The sequence below is a fragment of the Anolis sagrei genome, chromosome 12 (assembly GCF_037176765.1).
Source record: "Anolis sagrei isolate rAnoSag1 chromosome 12, rAnoSag1.mat, whole genome shotgun sequence".
NCBI lineage: Eukaryota > Metazoa > Chordata > Lepidosauria > Squamata > Dactyloidae > Anolis > Anolis sagrei.
This window is the reverse complement of record NC_090032.1, coordinates 13,323,504-13,346,857: the sequence shown is the minus strand read 5'-3', so window position 1 is coordinate 13,346,857 and position 23,354 is coordinate 13,323,504. Positions and strand designations below refer to the sequence as shown.

At 44.7% G+C, this 23,354-nt stretch overlaps 1 protein-coding gene across 1 annotated transcript in view; it reads right to left on the bottom strand.

Annotated features, from left to right (window-relative positions):
* TAGLN2 (transgelin 2) overlaps positions 1-22,998 on the bottom strand; it is a 34,100-nt gene extending 11,102 nt beyond the window's left edge. The window contains exon 1 of the mRNA XM_060758287.2: positions 22,870-22,998. The gene's annotated coding sequence lies outside the window, so the exon portion shown is untranslated. The remainder of the gene's footprint in view (positions 1-22,869) is intronic.
* Positions 22,999-23,354: the final 356 nt, after the last annotated feature.

Sequence of the window (23,354 nt, the reverse complement as noted above, 5' to 3'; positions counted from 1 at the left end):
GGAGCCTCCACCACACTCCGGGGCAGAGAGTTCCACTGCTGAACGGCTCTCACAATCAGAGAGAGAAAGAGAAAGAGAAAGAACTGAACAAGTTCTTTCGCATGTTCAGATGGAATCTCCTTTCTGCTATGGCTGACTTCTCTGATTGGATTAGTCTGAAGAGCCTTTCATGTTTCTTGATTCATGTTTGGGCAATGCTGTGTTATTATCTGAGAACACAGAAATGCTGACCACTCTCACAACCACCATGTCAGACGACACAGAGAAGCCACTGGAATCCACAGGCATGTGGGCAATCTCAACAGAAAGGAGGAAACCATGAAAATGAACCAAATCTAGCTACCCGTATTTTAAAAAACCCTAGAATCAGGACATTAAATAAACAGCAACACTCAGTAAACAGGGGAATTATTTGGGTTGTTGTAGGTTTTTTCGGGCTATATGGCCATGGTCTAGAGGCATTCTCTCCTGACGTTTCGCCTGCATCTATGGCAAGCATCCTCAGAGGTAGTGAGGTCTGTTGGAACTAGGAAAAAGGGTTTATATATCTGTGGAATGACCAGGGTGGGACAAAGGACTCCTGTCTGTTGGGGCTAGATGTGAATGTTTCAACTGACCACCTTGATTAGCATACAATGGCCTTACTGTACCTGGGGCAAACATTTGTTGAGAGGTAATTAGATGCCCCAGCCTGCTTCCTCTCTGTTGATGTGCTGTTGCAATTTTAGAGATTTTTTTAATACCGGTAGGGGAATTATTTATTTATTTACTTACTATATTTATATACCGCTCCTCTCAGCCCGAAGGCGATTCAAGGCAGTTTACAGTCGGCATTCCAGGCAGGAAACTATCAGGGCCAGCTAACACCTCCCAACAAAGGATTCCCCCAGGCAGGAAGCAGCCAGGCTTTGAAGCTGCAAGGCTATTCAATGCTAATCAAGGTGGCCAATTGCAACATTCACCTTTGCCTCAAACAGACAAGACATTATTCCACAAATATATGAACCTCACTTGCCTAGTTTCCAACAGACCCCACAACCTCTGAGGATGCCTGCCATAGAGGTGGGTGAAACGTCAGGAGAGAGTGCTTCTGGAACATGGCCATACAGCCCGGAAAATGCATAGCAACCCAGTGATTCCGGCTGTGAAAGCCTTTAACAACATTCACAGTTACTTTGCATGTTTGCACTTTGCACCAGAGTTGGTGTTTGTGTGTGTGTGTGTGGAATATGTTTCCAATGGTGCTTAAAGCATTGTCTTTCAAGCCACACATTTTACAAGCATGTGAGGGATTGCCGCACTCAGGTTTGGCATACTTTGCCCAGACATTGTGCCAACATGTGATGTCAGGGAAGATCTGATTGGTACATGTCAGACTTAAACATATATCTGCCGGGCCAACTCAGAATTGCCTCCAGGTGAACAGATAATAACCTATGAAATACGTAACCTCTCTGCTGTGCCATGCAAGACCTTGCTAGTCTACATACCAGATGCAAGCTACGATAAGCCTCCTAAGGGTTCAAATGGAAGCCGGTTCCATTGAGCAACCTTCCCTGGCATTAACTGGCAGAGTCTGGAGGTTTTTAAGCAGAGGCTGGATGACTATCTGTCAGGAGGGCTTTGATGGTGGCAAAAGGGAGTTAAATTGGATGGCTCTGGGGGTCTCTTCCAACTCTAGGATCCAACTGTGAAGCCTGATGGGAGTCCTTGTGTTTGACATTTACACAAATGACCAGCCACTGCCAGAAGAGACAGAGAGTTTAATCTATGCTGATAACTGTGCCATCAACACTCAAGAAGAAATGCTACCCCTCTATTCTGCTTTGGTTAGACCACATCTGGAATATTGTGTCCAATTCTGGGCACCACAATTCAAGAGAGATATTGACAAACTGGAATGTGTCCAGAGGAGGGCGACTAAAATGATCAGGGGTCTGGAGAACAAGCCCTATGAGGAGCGGCTTAGGGAACTGGGCATGTTTAGCCTTAAGAAGAGAAGGCTGAGAGGAGATATGATAGCCATGTATAAATATGTGAGAGGAAGCCACAGGGAGGAGGGAGCAAGCTTGTTTTCTGCTTCCTTGGAGACTAGGACGCGGAACAATGGCTTCAAACTACAAGAGAGGAGATTCCATCTGAACATGAGGAAGAACTTCCTGACTGTGAGAGCCGTTCAGCAGTGGAACTCTCTGCCCCGGAGTGTGGTGGAGGCTCCTTCTTTGGAAGCTTTTAAGCAGAGGCTGGATGGCCATTTGTCAGGGGTGATTTGAATGCAATATTCCTGCTTCTTGGCAGAATGGGGTTGGACTGGATGGCCCATGAGGTCTCTTCCAACTCTTTGATTCTATGATTCTAAGAAGTGAGCTTTGAAATGGTCTGACAAAAGCTCTCCGAACGACACCAAATTGAGAGGGAGAGCCAATACTCCGGAGGACAGGAGCAGGATTAAAAATAATCTTGACAGATTAGAGAGATGGGTCAAAAATAACAAAATGAAGTTCAACAGGGACAAATGCAAGATACTCCACTTAGGCAGGAAAAACAAAATGCAAAAACCAATCACTGATATATATTTTCTGTTCATTGTGGGAGTTCTGTGTGCCATATTTGGTTCAATTCCATCATTGGTGGAGTTCAGAATGCTCTTTGATTGTAGGTGAACTATACATCCCAGTAACTACAACTCCCAAATGTCAAGGTCTGTTTTCCCCTAAGAGCACCTCAAGGGCACCCCTGGGCAAAATCAACTATACTGCAAATGCTTATTTTGCGTAATGGGTTGAGCCGCCCCTGTGTCAAGGGGAAATCTTTACCTTATAGCCTAACTTTTTTCTAATATAGAAGGCATCTTAAAAGCTTAAGATGAAATCAAAATATAATCGCAACAGTGAGTGTAGGGTGCAAAGTTACATAGTTTATACTCTTTTTCCTGTTTAAGTGCAACAATATAAAGAGCTGCGTTCTAAAAAATATAGTAACACATAATGCAATGTATTGTCGAAGGCTTTCATGGCTGGAATCACTAGGTTCTTGTGGGTTTTTTCGGGCTATAGGGCCATGTTCTAGAGGCATTTTTCCTGATGTTTCGCCTACATCTATGGCAAGCATCCTCAGAGGTAGTGAGGTCTGTCGGAATTAGGACAATGGGTTTATATATCTGTGGAATGGCTGGGGTGGGGCAAAGAGCTCTTCTCTGCTGGAGCTAGGCGTGAATGTTTCAACTGACCACCTTCATTAGCATTTGAAGGCCTGCCTGAGCCTGGGAAAATCTTTTGTTGAGAGGTGTTAAGATGTGCCTGGTTGTTTCCTCTCTGCTGTTTTGCTGTTGTAATTTTAGAGTTTCTTAATACTGGTAGCCAGATTTTGTTCATTTTCATGGTCTCCTCCTTTCTGTTGAAATTGTCCACATGCTTGTGGATTTCAATGGCTTCTCTGTGTAGTCTGACATGGTGGTTGTGAGAGTGGTCCAGCATTTCTGTGTTCTCAAATAATATGCTGTGTCCAGGCTGGTTCATCAGGTGCTCTGCTATGGCTGATTTCAGGTGTGCTTTTCTCCCTTCAGTGTCTGTGAAGCAAACAATAATTCTGTTTACAAAACACTGTTGGAAAGAGGGAAGACATTGCATTATGTAGGTTCTTGTGGGTTTTTTTGGGCTATAGGGCCATGTTCTAGAGGCATTTCTCTTGACGTTTCACCTGCATCTATGGCAAGCATCCTCAGAGGTAGTGAGGTCTGTTGGAATTAGGACAATGGGTTTATATATCTGTGGAATGGCTGGGGTGGGGCAAAGAGCTCTTCTCTGCTGGAGCTAGGTGTGAATGTTTCAACTGACCACATTCATTAGCATTTGAAGGCCTGGCTGAGCCTGGGAAAATACCCTGTTGAGAGGTGTTAAGATGTGCCTGGTTGTTTCCTCTCTGCTGTTTTGCTGTTTTAATTTTAGAGTTTTTCAATACTGGTAGCCAGATTTTGAAAGGCACTGCAGACTACTTCAACCAGAGAAGTCAGTCATAGCACAGCACCTGATGAACCAGCCTGGACACAGCATATTATTTGAGAACACAGAAATGCTGGACCACACCAACAACCACCTTGTCAGACTACACAGAGAAGCCATTGAAATCCACAAGCATGTGGACAATTTCAACAGAAAGGAAGAGACCATGAAAATGAACAAAATCTGGCTACCAGTATTAAAAAAACTCTAAAATTATAACAGCAAAACAACAGCGAGGAAACAACCAGGCACATCTTAACACCTCTCAACAAAAGATTTTCCCAGGCTCAGCCAGGCCTTCAAACGCTAATGAATGTGGTCAGTTGAAACATTCACACCTAGCTCCAGCAGAGAAAAGCTTTTTGCCCCACCCCAGCCATTCCAAAGATATATAAACCCATTGTCCTAATTCCAACAGACCTCACTACCTCTGAGGATGCTTGCCATAGATGCAGGCGAAACGTCAGGAGAAATGCCACTAGAACATGGCCCTATAGCCCAAAAAAACCCACAAGAACCTACATAATGCAATGTCTTCCCTCTTTCAAACAGTGTTTTGTAAGCAGAATTATTGTTTGCTTCACAGACAATGAAGGGGGAAAATCACACCTTTTTCCAAAAGAGGAAAGGGGGGAAACCCTCTGTTTACAGCAGGGGTCCTCAAACTTTTTCAACGGAGAGCCAGGTCACAGTCCCTCAAACTGCTGGAGGGCCGAATTATAATTTGAAAAAACCATGAATGAATTCCTATGCACACTGTACATACCTTATTTGCAGTGGGGGGAAAAACTTTAAAACAATACAATAATTAAAATGAAGAACAATTTTAAAAAATATAAACCTCTTAGTATTTCAATGGGAAGTGTGGGCATGCTTTTGGCTGATGAGATAGAATTGTTGTTATTGTGTGCTTTCAAGTCGTTTCAGACTTAGGTTGACCCTGAGCGAGGGCTGGGTAAATGACCTTGGAGGGCTGTATCTGGTCCCCGGGCCTTAGTTTGAGAACCCCTGGTTTACAGAATGGGGAAAGGAACGCTATAGGCCCTTCCAGGCAGGCCCTATATCCCAGCATCTGATCCCAGCAAAAAGTGGGTGCTAGAAACAATATCATACGAAAGCTGACTGGCACAACCTGGGGATCACAACCAGACACAGTGATGACATCTGCCCTTGCGCTATGCTACTCTGCTGCTGAGTATACATGCCCAGTGTGGAACACATCTCCAGAGGTGGCCCTAGATAATTTTCAAGGATAAGCAAACAGTATTTTGGCACCCCCTCCCCCCCAGCCAATCACTGATATATATTTTCTGTTTATCGTGTGAGTTCTGTGTGCCATATTTGGTTCAATTCCATCATTGGTGGAGTTCAGAATGCTCTTTGATTTTAGGTGAACTATACGTCCCAGTAACTACAACTTGCATATGTCAAGGTCTATTTTCCCCCAGGACGCCTCAAGAGCGCCCCTGGGCAAAATCAACTATACTGCAAATGCTTACTTTGCGTAATGGGTTGAGCCGCCCCTGCGCATCTCACCACACTAAAACAGTAGATGTGGCTCTTAATGAGACATGCTGCATTATCATGGGGGGTCTGCACCCTACACCACTGGAGAAATTACATTGTCTAGCCGGTATTGCACCACCTGACATCTGCCGGGAAGTAGCAGCCAATAGTGAAAGGACCAAGGCAGAGACATCTCCAGCTCTTCCCTTGTTTGGGTATCAGCCAGCACATCAACGACTTAAATCAAGACATAGTTTTCTAAGATCTACAGGGACACTCGCTGGAACACCCCAGCAAGTGAGAGTCCAAAAGTGGCAGGCTCAAACCCAGAACCTCAAGCAATGGCTGATACCCAGTGAGAGACTCCTCCTCGGGCACACAGAAAACTTGGAAGGCGCTGAACAGACTGCGCTCTGGCACCACAAAATGTAGATCCAACCTTAAGAAATGGGCTACAAAGTGGAATCCACGACATGCGAGTGTGGAGAAGAGCAAACCACTGGCCACCTACTACAATGCAACCTGAGCCCTGCTGCATGCACAATGGAGGACCTTCTTGCAGCAACACCAGAGGCACTCCAAGTGGCCAGCTACTGGTCAAAGGACATTTAATCAACTACCAAACTTGCAAATTTTGTGTTTTGTCTGTCTGTTTGTTTGTTTTGTTCTGTTAGAAATTTAATACAATTGTCTGGTTGCCCCTGACACAATAAATAAATATCCCAGGTTCTCAGTTTATCCCAGATTATCTGGCAGTGCGGCCTCATATAATCCTGTTTAAAGCAGAAAACCTGGGACCAGATCCTGGGATACAGGGCCTGTCTCGAAGTGCCCTAAGTTTTGTGTACTTAGTTGCTGTTGGCATGTAAACACTTGAGTCAAACTAAAGAAACCGCACCTTAAAGTTGAAGGAAGTGCTGACAAAAACAGGAAGGAGTGGCGCTCCCAAAGCGAACCGATTAAGGTCTTTAAAGAATCATGAACAAAACCACACCTAGAGAGATAAGAACCAGCCTGGAAAGTGGATCCAAAGCAGCCAAATAAGGCCCAAGGGAACATGAGCCTATCTAGCTTTTTCCAGAGTGATCTGCTCGCTCTCTTACAGCACATCTACACTGTGGATTTAATCCAGTTTGAGACCACTTTCACTGCTGTGGCTCAATGCTATGGACAGTGAGGAATTGTAGTTTCCCCACGTCTTTATAGCCTACCAAAAATGGCTGGTACCTTAACAAACTACAACTCCCAAACATGTGCACAAAGCTCTGAACGGTTTGGGACCCACCTACCTGCGCGACCGTATCTCCATTTACGAACCCACGCAATCTCTTCGATCTTCCAGAGAGGATCTTCTCTCGCTCCCGCCTGCGTCTCAAGTGCGACTTGCGGGGACGAGAGAGAGGGCCTTCTCTGTGGTGGCCCCCCAGCTCTGGAACTCACTCCCCAGAGATATTAGGCAAGCCCCCATGCTAGCAATCTTCAGGAGGAACCTGAAAACCTGGCTATTCCAATGTGCCTTCAGTGATTGAATGTAAGAATTCCCTGACCAAACTTTGCACTAAACGTCCTTAGAAGCACTTTATTTATGGTTCGTGCAATTGAATCCTCCCTCATGCTCGGATCCTCATCCTGATGATTTATATTGTCCTATCTCCAGTTTTTAATTTTTTTAGCCTTGAATGTAATAATAATAATAATAACACTTTATTTGTACCCCGCTACCATCTCCCCAAGGGACTTGGTGCGGCTTACATGAGGCTGAGCCCGAACACAACAATACAAGCAATAATCACAACAATAAGCAATTAAAATAAAACATAAACATATAACATTATCAATAAGACAACATACAATTAAAACTATGGGAAGGCCAAATGTAAAATTAAAATTGGAAATAGTGCTGAACATGAACAGGTGATAGTGGCGTTTGTGGAGAGATATATGAGCAGATCTAAAAAATGTAAAGTGCTTTAGAGGGACAAAGTGCTGTGGGATCGTTAATCCGGGAAGCCACGCTGGAACAACCACGTCTTCAAGCTCCTCCTGAAAACTGCCAGGGTTGGGGCCTGCCTGATGTCCTTAGGGAGTGAGTTCCAGAGTCGCGGGGCCACCACCGAAAAGGCCCTCTCTCTCGTCCCCACCAATCGCACCTGCGATGCTGGCGGGATCGAGAGCAGGGCCTCTTTGGATGATCTAAGAGATCGTGTGGGTTCGTATACAGAGATGCTGTCACGCAGGTAGGCGGGTCCCAAACCGTTCAGGGCTTTGTAGGTAAGAACCTCCACCTTGAATTGGGTCCGATAAATGAATGGCAGCCAATGGAGCTCCTTAAACAGGAGGGTGACCGCTCCCTGTAAGGAGCCTCAGTTAACAAACTGGCTGAATGTGGTCTTGCCCAGTGAAATTCTGTTTTTAAATGCATGTTTTGTATTGTCTGTGGCGTTTATTACATTTCTTTGCATTTGATATATTTATGTTTTGATATTGTTATGTTATATATATACACACACATACATACATACATATACATACATATATATGGTTTTCTGCATGTGTTGTAATGTGTTTTTTATTTTTTGGCTTTTTAAGTCATTTCCACTATGTTTTTATGAGTGATGGTCACTTGTTGGCCTGAGAGGAGATATGATAGCCATGTATAAATATGTGAGAGGAAGCCACAGGGAGGAGGGAGCAAGCTTGTTTTCTGCTTCCTTGGAGACTAGGACGCGGAAGAATGGCTTCAAACTACAAGAGAGGAGATTCCATCTCAACATTAGGAAGAACTTCCTGACTGTGAGAGCCGTTCAGCAGTGGAACTCTCTGCCCCAGAGTGTGGTGGAGGCTCCTTCTTTGGAAGCTTTTAAGCAGAGGCTGGATGGCCATTTGTCAGGGGTGATTTGAATGCAATATTCCTGCTTCTTGGCAGAATGGATGGCCCATGAGGTCTCTTCCAACTCTTTGATTCTATGATTCTATGATAGGTGTCTTGTGTCCACATTTGGTGTCAATTTGCCCAGTGGTTTTTGAGTTCTGTTAATCCCACAAATGAACATTACATTTTTATTTATATAGTCTAGCCGTCCCCTGTCACACGTTGCTGTGGCCCACATGGGGGTTCTGTGTGGGAAGTTTGGCCCAATTCTATCATTGGTGGGGTTCAGAATGCTCTCTGATTGTAGGTGAACTATAAATCCCAGCACCTACAACTCCCAAATGTCAAGGTTTGCTTTCTCCAAACCCAACCAGTATTCACATTTGAGCATATTGAGTATTGGTGCCAAGTTAGATCTTTCATAGCTTGAGTCCACACTGCTCTCTGGATGTAGGCGAACTACAACTACAAAACTCAAGGTCAATGCCCATCAATCCTTCCAGTATTTTCTGTTGGTCATTGGAGTTCTGTGTGCCAAATTTCGTTCAATTCCATCGTTAGTGGAGTTTAGAATGCTCTCTGATTATAGGTGAATGATAAATTCCAGCAACTACAATTTCCAAATGACAAACTCAACCCACCCCCAAACAAGATTCTATTTTCCCCAAACTCCACCAGTGTTCACATTTGGGCATATTGAGTATTCTTGTAGAGTTTGGTCCAGATCCATCATTGTTTGAGTCCACAGTAATCTCCAAAACCAAAGGACACTGCCCACCAAACACTTCCAGTATTTTCTGTTGGTCATGGGAGAACTGTCTGCCAAGTTTGGTTCAATTCCATCATTGGTGGGAATGCTCTTTAATTGTAGGTGAACTATAAATCCCAACAACTACAATTCCCAAATGACAAAATCAACTTTTTTGAGTGAAGGACATACATTGGGTTGTTAGGTGTCTTGGGTCCAAATTTGGTGTCAGTTCGTCCAGTGGTTTTTGAGTTATGTTAATCCCAAAACTAACATTACATTTTTATTTATATAGAATCATAGAATCAAAGAGTTGGAAGAGACCTCATGGGCCATCCAGTCCAACCCCCCTGCCAAGAAGCAGGAATATTGCATTCAAATCACCCCTGACAGATGGCCATCCAGCCTCTGTTTAAAAGCTTCCAAAGAAGGAGCCTCCACCACACTCCGGGGCAGAGAGTTCCACTGCTGAACGGCTCTCACAGTCAGGAAGTTCTTCCTCATGTTCAGATGGAATCTCCTCTCTTGTAGTTTGAAGCCAGTGTTTCGTGTCCTAGTCTCCAGGGAAGCAGAAAACAAGCTTGCTCCCTCCTCCCTGTGACTTCCTCGCTCATATTTATACATGGCTATCATATCTCCTCTCAGCCTTCTCTTCTTCAGGCTAAACATGCCCAGCTCCTTAAGCCGCTCCTCATAGGACTTGTTCTCCTATGTTCTCCTATAGATGGTTTTCTGTGGGTGAGGAGATGGCAACTAGTGGATGGCATATGTTCTGGATCAGAAACTAGAGCTGATGTGTTCTGTCCAATGCAATTTTCTGAATCAGCACCCCAAATAACCAAACAGAATCTAAAATTGACCAAAAACTGATTCGTAAACCTAATGTTGGAGAGAGGTCCCTGGTCAAAAAAAGGTTGGGAACCACAGCTTCCATGATGAGATGAGATTTAATGCCTCCAGGCGATATAGGCCACCAACCCGTGGCCTCACCTTGCTTTAATTGCATTTCTACATTGTGTACATGCAGCAAAACCGGTTCGGGACTGTAAAATCTTTATCCACCAGACAAGCCAGCCTCAGAATATGTAAATTCCCATTGTGTTGGTAAATCTTAGATATTCAATTTTCTTGGAGAACAAGAGGATCACATAACCCATCCTAGATGTCCCCTCAGATCTATGCATTCAGCTGTTGGACACAAAGCTGAATTCCAAAACTATTTTACATGCAAACATGAAGCCTTTTGATTCAATCATCACTTTAAGGCAGTGTTTCTCAACCTGGGAATCGGGACCCCTGTTTGGGGGGGGGGGGTTGCAAGGGGTTTGAAAGGGGTTTGTGGCGCAGCTGGCTGAGTGTCAGCTGCATTAAGATCACTCTGACCAAAAGGTCATGAGTTTGAAGCCAGCCCGGGTTGGAGTGGGTTTCCAACCAATTGTGTGTAGCCTGTTGTCGACCTTTGCAACCCGAAAGACAGTTGCATCTGTCAAGTAGGAAAATAAGGTACCACCTTAAAGTGCAGGGAGGCTAAATTAACTGATTTATGAGGCCATAAAGAAGACTCCAGCAAAGCATTCCAGCGGGGAAGCATGCGGGGAATGTGGAAGTGCTTCATCAGCGTCGCAGATGGACGATGAAAGCGACAGCTCCCCTGGTGGCCAGAAAAAGTTAAATAGCCTCTGTGTATGTCTGTATATGTTTGTCCCCTGTGGGGTGAGAAGGGCGGAATATAAAAGCTGCAAATAAATAAAGGAGTCGCCAAAGACCATCAAAAAACACAATATTTTCAGTTGGTCAAGGGGGGTTCTGTGCGGGAAGTTTGGCCCAATTCTATCCAAGCCAATGGGATTTTGGCCTGCATCAATAGGAGCATAGTGTCTAGATCTAGGGAAGTAATGCTACCCCTCTATTCTGTTTTGGTTAGATCACATCTGGAATATTGTGTCCAATTCTGGGCACCACAATTCAAGAGAGATATTGACAAGCTGGAATGTGTCCAGAGGAGGGCGACTCAAATGTTCAAGGGTCTGGAGAACAAGCCCTATGAGGAGCGGCTTAGGGAACTGGGCATGTTTAGCCTGAAGAAGAGAAGGCTGAGAGGAGATATGATAGCCATGTATAAATATGTGAGAGGAAGCCACAGGGAGGAGGGAGCAAGCTTGTTTTCTGCTTCCCTGGAAACTAGGACGCGGAACAATGGCTTCAAACTACAAGAGAGGAGATTCTATCTGAACATGAGGAAGAACTTCCTGACTGTGAGAGCCGTTCAGCAGTGGAACTCTCTGCCCCGGAGAGTGGTGGAGGCTCCTTCTTTGGAAGCTTTTAAACAGAGGCTGGATGGCCATCTGCCAGGGGTGATTTGAATGCAATATTCCTGCTTCTTGGCAGGGGGTTGGACTGGATGGCCCATGAGGTCTCTTCCAACTCTTTGATTCTATGATTCTATGAATGAGTTAGAAAACTAACTCATTCACTAGTGAGAAGAGCCAGGGAGACGTTCATGAGGTTGCTGTAGCTCTGTTCCCAATTCCTCATTTGTGGCCACTGCTAGGTGAAGTGGCTCTTTGTGATGTCACTGGGGAAGAAAGGTTACCTGTGTAGGAGGGGAAGGGAGGAAGGGAGGAAGGGAAGAGTCATAAAGAGACATTCCCATAGAGCAGTGGTTCTCAACCTGGGGGTCAGGACCCCTGGAGGGGTCACGGGAGGGTGCCAGAGGGGTCACCAAAGACCATCACAGATAGTATTTTCTGTTGATCATGGGAGTTCTGGTTGGGAAGTTTGGCCTAATTCTATCATTGGTGCGCTTCAGAAAGCTCTTTGGTTGTAGGTGAACTATAAATCCCAACAACTACAACTCCCAAACATCAAAGTCTATTTCCCCCAAACTCCACCAGTGTTCATATTTGGGCATATTGAATATTCGTGCCAAGTTTGGTCCAGATCCATCATTGTTTGAGTCCACAGTGCTCTCTGGATGTAGGCGAACTACAACTCCAAAACTCAAGGTAAATGCCCTCCAAACCCTTCCAGTATTTTCCGTTGGTCATGGGAGTTCTGTGTGCCAAGTTTGGTCCAATTCTATTGTTGGTAGAGTTCCGAATGCTCTTTGAATGTAGGTGAACTATAAATCCCAACAACTACAACTCCCAAACATCAAAGTCTATTTCCCCCAAACTCCACCAGTGTTCACATTTGGGCATATTGAATATTCGTGCCAAGTTTGATCCAGATCCATCATTGTTTGAGTCCACAGTGCTCTCTGGATGTAGGCGAACTACAACTCCAAAACTCAAGGTCAATGCCCTCCAAACCCTTCCAGTATTTTCCGTTGGTCATGGGAGTTCTGTGTGCCAAGTTTGGTCCAATCCCATCATTGGTAGAGTTCAGAATGCTCTTTGAATGTAGGTGAACTATAAATCCCAGCAACTACAACTCCCAAATGACAAAATCAATCCTCCCATCCCAACCCCACCAGTATTCAAATTCGGGCATATTGGGTATTTGTGCCAAATTTGGTCCAGTGAATGAGAATATCATATCAGATATTTACATAATGATTCATAACAGTAGCAAAATTACAGTTATGAAGTAGCAATGAAAATAATGTAATGGTTGGGGGTCACCACAACATGAGGAACTGTATTAAGGGGTCGTGGCATTAGGAACGTTGAGAACCCCTGCCATAGAGACATTGAGAGGAAGGCCCTCTCAGAGCTGGAGAAGGGAGAAAGTAGGCAGGCAGCAATCCTAAGGACACCTGGGTATTTATGTTAGTATATATATATAAAATTGAAGTGTGTATGTATGTGCCACAAGGGTGTTACTACGTGAAGTGGTCCTCTGTAATGTCACTGGGAAAGAAAAGTAACAGGTATATGAGGGGAAGGAGCAGGAGGAAGGAAAGAGCCACAAAGAGAGCCATGATGCCATAAAGACAAGGTGATGCAGGCCCTCTCAGAGCTGGAGAAGGGAGAAAGGAGCTGTTGCTAGGTGAAGTGGCCCTTTGTGATGTCATCAAGAAAGATAAGGAACATGTGTACAGAGGGAGGGAGGAAGGAAAGGGGCACAATCATTGCCTATCATTGCTAGTGTTGCCCTGGAAAAATTATGAGGTAGGTCCTCTCAGAGGTGGAGAAGGGAGAAAGTAGGCAAGCAGAGATCCCAAGGAGACTTGGACAGTGACAGAGGTGTGTGTATGTGTGTATATATATACATATACACACACATACACACACCTCTGTCACTGTCCAAGTCTCCTTGGGATCTCTGCTTGCTTACTTTCTCCCTATGTATATATACACACACACACACACACACGTGTATGTGTATAGATATGATGTCAAAATGTGTATGTATATTGATGGCCCTTTGTGATGTCATCAGGAAAGATAAGGGACATGTGTACGAGGGGAAGGGAGGGAGGAAGGAAAGAAAGGGGCACAATCATTGCCTATCACTGCCAGTGTTACCCTGGAAAAAATATGAGGTCTTCTCAGAGCCGGAGAAGGGAGAAAGAAGGCAAGCAGAGATCCCAAGGAGACTTGGACAGTGACAGAGGTGTGTGTGTAAATGTATATGTGTGTGTGTGTATGTATATATATATATGTGTGTGTGTGTCTGCATAGATATAGATATAATGTCAAAATGTGTGTGTATATGGATGTACGACAAAGCTGTTGCCAGGTGAAGTGGCCCTTTGTGACATCATCAGGAAAGATAAGGAACATGTGTACAGAGGGAGGGAGGAAGGAAAGGGGCACAATCATTGCCTATCGCTGCCAGTGTTACCCTGGAAAAATTATGAGGTAGGTCCTCTTAGAGCCGGAGAAGGGAGAAAGTAGGTAAGCAGAGATCCCAAAGAGACTTGGACAGTGACAGAGGGGTGTGTGTGTGTATAGATATAGATATAATGTCAAAGTGTGTACGTGTACGTGTACGTGTGTGTGTGTATATATATATATATATATATACATACATACATACACACACATATATGCACATACCTGTCACTGTCCAAGTCTCTTTGGGATCTCTCCTTATCTACTTTCTCCTTTCTCCGGCTCTAAGAGGACCTACCTCATAATTTTTCCAGGGTAACACTGGCAGTGATAGTGATATGCACATGGATGCACATATATATGTGTGTGTATGTGGATGAATGGATGAATGGATGGACCACAAAGCTGTTGCTAGGTGAAGTGGCCCTCTGTGATGTCAATGGATTGGCTATTGCTAGGGGAAGGGTTGGCTGTTGCTAGGTGAAGTGCTCTTCTGTGATGGATGCTTTTCTTTACCAGTGACATGTGTATGATAGAAAGAAAGGAAAGACTCACAGAGAGAGCCATGTTGCCATGATAGCATTGCAAGGTAGTGCCTCTCAGAGCCGGAGAAGGGAGAAAGAAGAGGGGAAAGAAAGACCAAAAAAAAAAGAGGGAACAGATGGGAAGGGAAGGAGAAGGGAAGGGAAGGAAAGGCAACAGGTATAGGAGGGAAAGGAAGGGAGGAAAGATCCCCAAAGAGAGCCATAGATGACACGGAGACATTGTGAGGTAGGCCTTCTCAGAGCCGGAGAAGAGAGAAAGCAGACCAGCAGTGGTGCCAATGCTAAATGAAAGAGGGGAAGCAATTGTGTCCCATGCAGCAGGATATGTTATCTTTGGAAATCCATGGGTTGTTTAGAGAGCCCAGATCCTTTTTGGAGGAAGCCAGTCTCCCTCCGTTGTTGCTCCTGCTGCACGCATTCCGGACGGATGCCGTCAGAGATCAGGCCAGGACAAAGTTGGGGAGGGCTCAGCCGTGGAAGAAAGGGTCTAGAGGCCAATTTCCAAGCGGCTGGTTCCAGGAAAGGGCTTGGTCTAATAACTGAATGACTGAAACCACCACCGCCGCCGCCCCCTCCCCTTATCCCTCCCAGCCAGAAAGAACAGGGACAATGACTCATTCGGACCTCATCCATCGCTCAAAAGAGAGAGAAAGAGAGAGAGAGAGAGAGAGATAGGAGGCTAAGCCACATTCCTGCTCACTTCCCTTTGACCGCCTTTAATGCCTGGACTCACCAAAAAAGAAGACAAACGGCCACAGCAGACTCCCTTTTGTCTACAGGCTGCTCTCATCACTTTTTCAAGTTGGCTCAGATTCATTTATGCGTATACAGTAGACTCCCAGTTAACCAGAGCCCATTGGGATTATTAGATGCTGGATAAGTTTAGTTTCTGGTTGCGTAGAAGTTACTATGGAAAATAAGCCTAACTTATATTTATGTGGTACAGCAGTGGTTCTCAACCTTTGTAATGCCGCGACCCCTTAATACAGTTCCTCATGTGGTGGTGACCCCTGACCAGGGCCGTAGCCAGAAAAAAATTTCGGGAGGGGTTGAAATTTGGGGGGGGTTAAAATTTCGCGCGGGGGGGGGTTGAAACCTGCCTCCTAGCTCACGCTGAAGCAAAGAGCACAGCAGGGGGCAGAGCAGCCTTCAATAGCCTGCAGCTCCGCCCTTGTCAACCACCTCCACCAAGTCTGGCCTCCTGAATGAGAGCATTCAACATCCCCCCCCCCCAACTTGGTTGCTTCACTACTGTTCTGTTGTGCGCTGGGCCTGGAAATAATTGTCTTTAGAACAGGATGTGCAACCTTTGGCCAGCGGGAAGCCTAAAGAGAAGTTCTCAGAGGTTTCCACCACAAACAGTCTTTAGATGGCTTGAGAAGTACAACAAAGTATTTTATTAATGAATAATCAAAGAGAAACTTCTCTTGTCTTCAGTAAAGTGAAGCAAATGATTCCAAGCTTTTGGGCAACTGGTGAATTCCTAATCTTACCCACGAAGGACAGGCAACTGTCTTCAATAACTTCTTCTTTACTTTAAAGGAAAATCCCCATTTTAAGTTCTCCCAGGCTGACTGTAATCTAACCCTTACTGATGTGGGCTCCGCTACCGGGTCGAACTGCGTCTCGAACGCCAAGTGGACCTACCAGCAAGGCAGTAGATGTTCTCCAGCTGGAGTTCTTTGGTCTTTAGGACTGCTTTCCTGGAAATCTTTGGGTGCTCTTAAGACTTCAGTAAAGTTAAGCAAATGATTCCAAGCTTTTAGGCAACTGGTGAATTCCTAATCTTACCCACGAAGGACAGGCAACTGTCTTCAATAACTTCTTCTTTACTTTAAAGGAAAGTCCCCTTTTTAACTTCTCCCAGGCTGACTGTAATCTAACCCTTACTGATGTGGGCTCCACTACCGGGTCGAACTGTGTCTCAAATGCTGAGTGGACCTACCAGCGAGGCAGTAGATGTTCTCCAGCTGGAGTTCTTTGGTCTTTAGGGCTGTTTTCCTGGAAATTCTTTGGAGACTTAAGACCTTTCTCCCCCGGAAGGTCTTAAGGGTTGAAGCATTTGTACAGGGGAAGCTTGCACACATCCTATACGTAAACTTACCTTGCTGAGACTAACTAAAAATGGCTCCCTTCCCTTCCCAATTGCCCTGAGCAAGGGCCGGGACCAAAACTTAACAATGATGGACAGGTGACTTGCCCTATGACTGCAACCAAAGAAGCCACCTATCTGCAGAGTCCCTGAAATCTAGGACTGCAAGCAAACATTTAATACAAAGCAAATAAAGTTGGAGCTCCTGGTACAGCTGGACCAGAACAACTACATCAGCTATTGCTGCAAGTAATGACTGTGAATAAATTGCTAATGTTTGCTTGAGATAGTGCTTGCAGTTCTGGAGGGACTCTTGATTTTTTGCATCTCATAGACTTAGCAGCATGGGGATTGGGTTAACCAGTTAAAATTCATGAGTAAACCAGGTTTTTTTAAAATAAAATCTGAAACATTTCGGGGGGGGGTTGAACCCCTAAACCCCCCCCCCCCTCGCTACGGGCCTGCCCCTGACCATAACATTACTTTAGTTGCTACTTAATAACTGTAATTTTGCTATTGTTATGAATCATAATGTAAATATCTGATATGCAGGGTGTATTTTCATTCACTGGATCAATCCAGGCACAAATACCCAATACACCCAAATCTGAATACTGGTGGGGTTGGGGGGAGTCATTTGTCATTTGGGAGTTGTAGTTTCTGGGATTTATAGTTCACCTACAATTAAAGAGCATCCTGAACTCCAGCAATGATGAACTGAACCAAATTTGGCACACAGAACTCCCATGAACAAGAGAAAATACTGGCAGGGTTTGGTGGGCATTAACCTTGAGGTTTGGAGTTGTAGTTCACCTATATCCGGAGAGCACTGTGGACTCAAACAATGGTGGATCTGGACCAAACTTGGCATGAATACTCCATATGACCAAATGTGAACACTGGTGGAGTTTGGGGAAAACAGACATTGACCTTTTGGATTTGTAATTACTGGGATTTATAGTTTGCATACAATCAAGGAGTTTTCTGAATTGGGCCAAACTTGACACACGGAACCCCCTTGACCAACAGAAAATACTGTGTTTTCTGATGGTCTTCGGTGACCCCTCTGACGCCCCCTCGTGACCCCCCCAGGGGTCCCGACCCCCAGGTTGAGAAACACTGTGGTAGAGTCTTTTAAACAGAAGCTGGATGGCCATCTGTTGGGGGAGTTTTGATTGTGCTTTTCCTGCATTAAGACAGAAGGGTGTTGGATTGGGTGGCCCTTGGGGTCTCTTCCAACGCTATTATTATTATTATTATTATTACTATTATTACTATTATTATTATTATTATTATTGAGCCCCCAGTGGCACAGCGGGTTAAACCCCTGTGCCGGCAGGACTGAAGACCGACAGGTCGCAGGTTCGAATCCGGGGAGAGGCGGATGAGCTCCCTCTATCAGCTCCAGCTCCTCATGCGGGGACATGAGAGATGCCTCCCACAAGGATGATAAAAACATCAAATCGTCTGGGAGTCCCCTGGGCAACGTCGTTGCAGACGGCCAATTCTCTCACACCAGAAGCGACTTGCAGTTAATCAAGTCGCTCCTGACACGACAAATATATATACATATATATTATTATTAGCCATCCCCTACCCTGCGTTGCAGTGGCCCAGTCTGTGAATATGTGTGTATACATCTGTATATGTGTATATATGTGGTTTTGGACATGCACTGTAATGTATTTTTTAGGCTTTTTAAGTTTCTTCCGCTGTGTTTTTCAGTGTTTTTATGAATGATGGTCACTAGTTGGCCTGATAGGTGTATTGTGTCCAAATTTGGTGTCAATTCGTTCAGTGGGTTTTTAGTTATGCCAATCCTACAAACAAACATTACATTTTTATTTATATAGACTAGCCGTCCCCTGCCACGCGTTGCTGTGGCACACATGGGGCTTCTGTGTGGGAAGTTTGGCCCAATTCTGTCATTGGTGGAGTTCAGAATGCTTTGTGATTTTAGGTGAACTATAAATCCCAGCAACTCGAACTCCCAAATGTCAAGATTCTATTTTCCCCAAACTCCACCAGTGTTCACATCTGGGCATATTGAGTATTTGTGTAGAGTCTGGTCCAGATCCATCATTGTTTGAGTCCACAGTCATCTCCGGATATAGGTGAACTACAACTCCAAAACCAAAGGACACTGCCCACCAAACCCTTCCAGTATTTTCTGTTGGTCATGGAAGAACTGTGTGCCAAGTTTGGTTCAATTCCATTGTTGGTGGGGTTCAGAGTGCTATAAATCCCATCAACTACAACTCCCAAATGACAAAATCAATTTTTTGAGTGAAGGACATACATTGGGTTGTTAGGTGTCTTATGTCCAAATTTAGTGTCAATTCGTCCAGTGGATTTTGAGTTCTGTTAATCTCACAAACGAACATTACATTTTTATTTATATAGATTATTGTTGTTGTCATTATTATTAGGTAAAGGTATGGGGTTCGGAATGCTCTGTGATTGAAGGTGAACTACAAATCCCAGCAACTACAACTCCCAAATGTCAAGATTCTATTTTCCCCAAACTCCACCAGTGTTCACATTTGGGCATACTGAGTATTTGTGTAGAGTTTGGTCCAGATCCATCATTGTTTGAGTCCACGGTCATCTCCGGATATAGGTGAACTACAACTCCAAAACCAAAGCACACTGGCCACCAAACCCTTCCAGTATTTTCTGTTGGTCGTGGGAGAACTGTGTGCCAAGTTTGGTTCAGTTCCATCGCTGGTGGGGTTCAGAATGCTCTTTGACTGTAGGTGAACTATAAATCCCAGCAACTACAACTCCCAAATGACAATTGTTTGAGTTCACAGTGATCTCTGGATGTAGGTGAACTACAACTCCAAAACCAAAGGGCACTGCCCACCAAACCCTTCCAGTATTTTCTGTTGGTCATGGGAGAACTCTGTACCAAGTTTGGTTCAATTCCACCGTTGGTGGGATTCAGAGTGCTCTGTGATTGTAGGTGAACTATAAATCCCAGCAACTACAACTCCCAAATGACAAAATCAGTTTTTTGAGTGAAGGACATACATTGGGTTGTTAGGTGTCTTGTGTCCAAATTTGGTGTCAATTTGTCCAGTAATTTTTGAGTTCTGTTAATCCCACAAACGAACATTACATCTTTATTTATATAGACTAGCCATCCTCTGCCACGCGTTGCTATGACCCAGTCTGTGTATATGTGTTTTGTGTATGAATGTATGTGTATGTGTGTGTATATGTGGTTTTGCGCATGCATTGTAATGTGGGTTTTGTTTTTTTTTTTGCTTTTAAAGCTTCTTCCACTGTGTTTTTCAGTGTTTTTATGAGTGATGGTCACTTATTGGCCTGATAGGTGTATTGTGTCCAAATTTGGTGTTAATTCGTCCAGTGGTTTTTGAGTTATGTTAATCCCACAAACGAACATTACATTTTTATTTATATAGATCATAGAATCATAGAATCAAAGAGTTGGAAGAGACCTCACGGGCCATCCAGTCCAACCCCATTCTGCCAAGAAGCAGGAATATTGCATTCAAATCACCCCTGACAAATGGCCATCCAGCCTCTGCTTAAAAGCTTCCAAAGAAGGAGCCTCCACCACACTCCGGGGCAGAGAGTTCCACTGCTGAACGGCTCTCACAGTCAAAGATTGTTGTTGTTGTCATTATTATTAGGTAAAGGTAAAGGTTTTCCCCTGACATGAAGTCCAGTCGTGTTCGACTTTGGAGGTTGGTGCTCATTTCCATTTCCAAGCCAAAGAACCGGCATTGTCCATAGGCACCTCCAAGGTCATATGGCCAGCATGACTGCATGGAGCGCTGTTACCTTCCCACCGGAGTAGTACCTATTGATCTACTCACATTTGCATGTTTTCAAACTGCTAGGTTGGCAGAAGCTGGAGCTAACGGTGGGAGTTCACATCACTCCTTGGATTTGAACCTGCAATCTTTCGGTCAGCAGGTTCAGCAGCTCAGCAGTTTAACCCACTGCGCCACGGGAGCTCCTATCATCATCATCATCATCATCATCATCATCATCATTATTATCATCTCACTTTATCTCCTCTAAAGGGGACTCAAAGCGACTTAACAATAATAATAATAATAATAATAATAATAATAATAATAAAAATACATAAAACAGCAGCATAACAATGCAAAACCATACAAATATACGAACATTAAAACATGATTGACTATAACCAGTATTTTTTTTCAAATCCCAGTTAAAAACCATTAAAATGATAATAGTTTTCTTTTAATTTAAACTATTTCTCAATGATTGGAAAGCATAAACCTTAGAATGAAAAAGTTGGGCGAAGAATTATAAAGAACTGAACAGAAGCCTCAATGCTTTCATTCCAGGGGTTCTTCCACACTATGGAGTTAACGCAGATTGATACCACTTTAATGGCTCAATGCTCTGGAACCCTAATTGCTGTAGTTTTATATAATGTTTGTTTAGCTTTATATAAAAGAGTGCAGGCTACAAAGCACTGGCTTTCATGGCACTGAGCCATAGCAGGATCAAAGTGGTACCAAACTGGGTTAACCTTACAGTGTGGATGCACCATAAGGAGCCAGACTGAAATTCTCACCAAGTTAATGCTTCAGCTGGAAAAGGTTCACTATCCTTTCTTTGCATAACATTCGCCAGCTGTCACGGCACTGAGCCATAGCACTTAAAGCGGTATCAAACTGGGTTAACCCAACAGTGTGGATACACCATGAGTCAGTCCCAACTTTTCACCAAGTTAATGCTTTGACTGGAAAAGGTTCACTATCATTTCTTTGCATAGCATTCATTTTCATGACACTGAGCAATAGCAGTTAAAATGGTATCAAACTGGGTTAACCTGACAGTGTGGATGCGCCATAAGTCAGTCCCAACTTCTTACCAAGTTAATGCTTCGACTGGAAAAGGTTCACTATCCTTTCTTTCCATAACATTCACTAACTTTCATGACGCTGAGCCATGGCAGTTAAAATGGTATCAAACTGGGTTAACCCAACAGTGTGGATGCGCCATAAGGAGCCAGACCCAACTTCTCACCAAGTTAATAAAGTGTTAAAGTGTTATTAATGCTTCGGCTGGAAAAGGTTCACTATCCTTTCATGGAACTGAGCCATAGTACTTAAAGTGGTATCAAACTGGGTTAACCCCACAGTGTGGATGCACCATAAGTCAGTCCCAACTTCTCACCAAGTTAATGCTTTGGCTGGAAAAGGTTCACTATCCTTTCTTTGCATAACACTGAGCCATAGCATTTAAAGCGGTATCAAACTGGGTTAACCCGACAGTGTGGATGCACCATAAGTCAGTCCCAACTTCTCACCAAGTTAATGCTTAGAAAAGGTCCACTATCATTTCTTTGCATAGCATTCACTAACTTTCATGACGCTGAGCCATAGCACTTAAAGCGGTATCAAACTGGGTTAACCCCACAGTGTGGATGCACCATAAGTCAGTCCCAACTTCTCACCAAGTTAATGCTTTGAGTGGAAAAGCATTAACTTGGCACTATAATTTCTTTGCATAGCATTCATTAACTTTCATGACACTGAGCCATAGCACTTAAAGCGGTATCAAACTGGGTTAACCCGACAGTGTGGATGCGCCATAAGGAGCCAGACCCAACTTCTCACCAAGTTAATGCTTTGACTGGAAAAGGTTCACTATCATTTCCTTGCATAACACTGAGCCATAGCATTTAAAGCGGTATCAAACTGGGTTAACCCAACAGTGTGGGTGCACCATAACTCAGTCCCAACTTCTCACCAAGTTAATGCTTAGAAAAGGTTCACTATCATTTCTTTGCATAGCATTCACTAACTTTCATGACGCTGAGCCATAGCACTTAAAGCGGTATCAAACTGGGTTAACCCGACAGTGTGGATGGATCATGAGCCAGACCCAACTTCTCAACAAGTTAATGCTTTGACTGGAAATGGTTCACTATCCTTTCTTTGCATAACAGAGCACTTAAAGCGGTATCAAACTGGATTAATTCGACAGTATGGGTACACCATATGGAGTCAATCCCTTCGGCTGGAAAAAAGTTTACTAAAAGTCGAGTTCAGAAAGGAGTTTCTCAAGACACGTGTCAAGCCTTCCCCACGTGGTCTCAAGACACGTGTCAAGCGTTCCCCACGGGGACACCGCAACCCGCCGCAACCGCTTTGGCTCCATCAATGCTATGCGTTGCAGTTTGGCAAAGTCCTTCTCCTCCCCTGCCTAAGAAAAAGGGTTCTTCCCCAAGGCAAGGGGTCCCAAGACCCCACAGCATGAGCTGAAGTAGTGAAAGCGGTGCCAAACCGCGTCAATTCCTGAGTGTAGACTCACCTTTCGGGCAGTGCTGCTGCTGCTGGAGACGCCGGGTGAGGAGGGCCACGCCTTGGGTCGCTCTCCACTTTCCCCACGCGGGGCTTTTAAGGCTGATGTCAGCGTTGACAAAGGGCGCGGAGGGAGGGGACGGGCGCAGGGAGAAGGGAGGGAGGGAGGGAGGGAGGCGGCAGCTCCTCCTTGGGGAAGGGGGGGGGGGGAGGACGGTGGCCCAGCCCTTAAAGGCACACGGCACCCACTGGGGAAAGCGTGGGGGGGGGGGGGATGCTGCCGCGAAAAGGGCCAATGCGATTCCAGCCTGCTCCAATGAGACAGAATCCCAGGCGAGACTAGAGAGGAGATTCCATCTGAACATGAGGAAGAACTTCCTGACTGTGAGAGCCGTTCAGCAGTGGAACTCTCTGCCCCGGAGTGTGGTGGAGGCTCCTTCTTTGGAAGCTTTTAAGCAGAGGCTGGATGGCCATCTGTCAGGGGTGATTGACAGA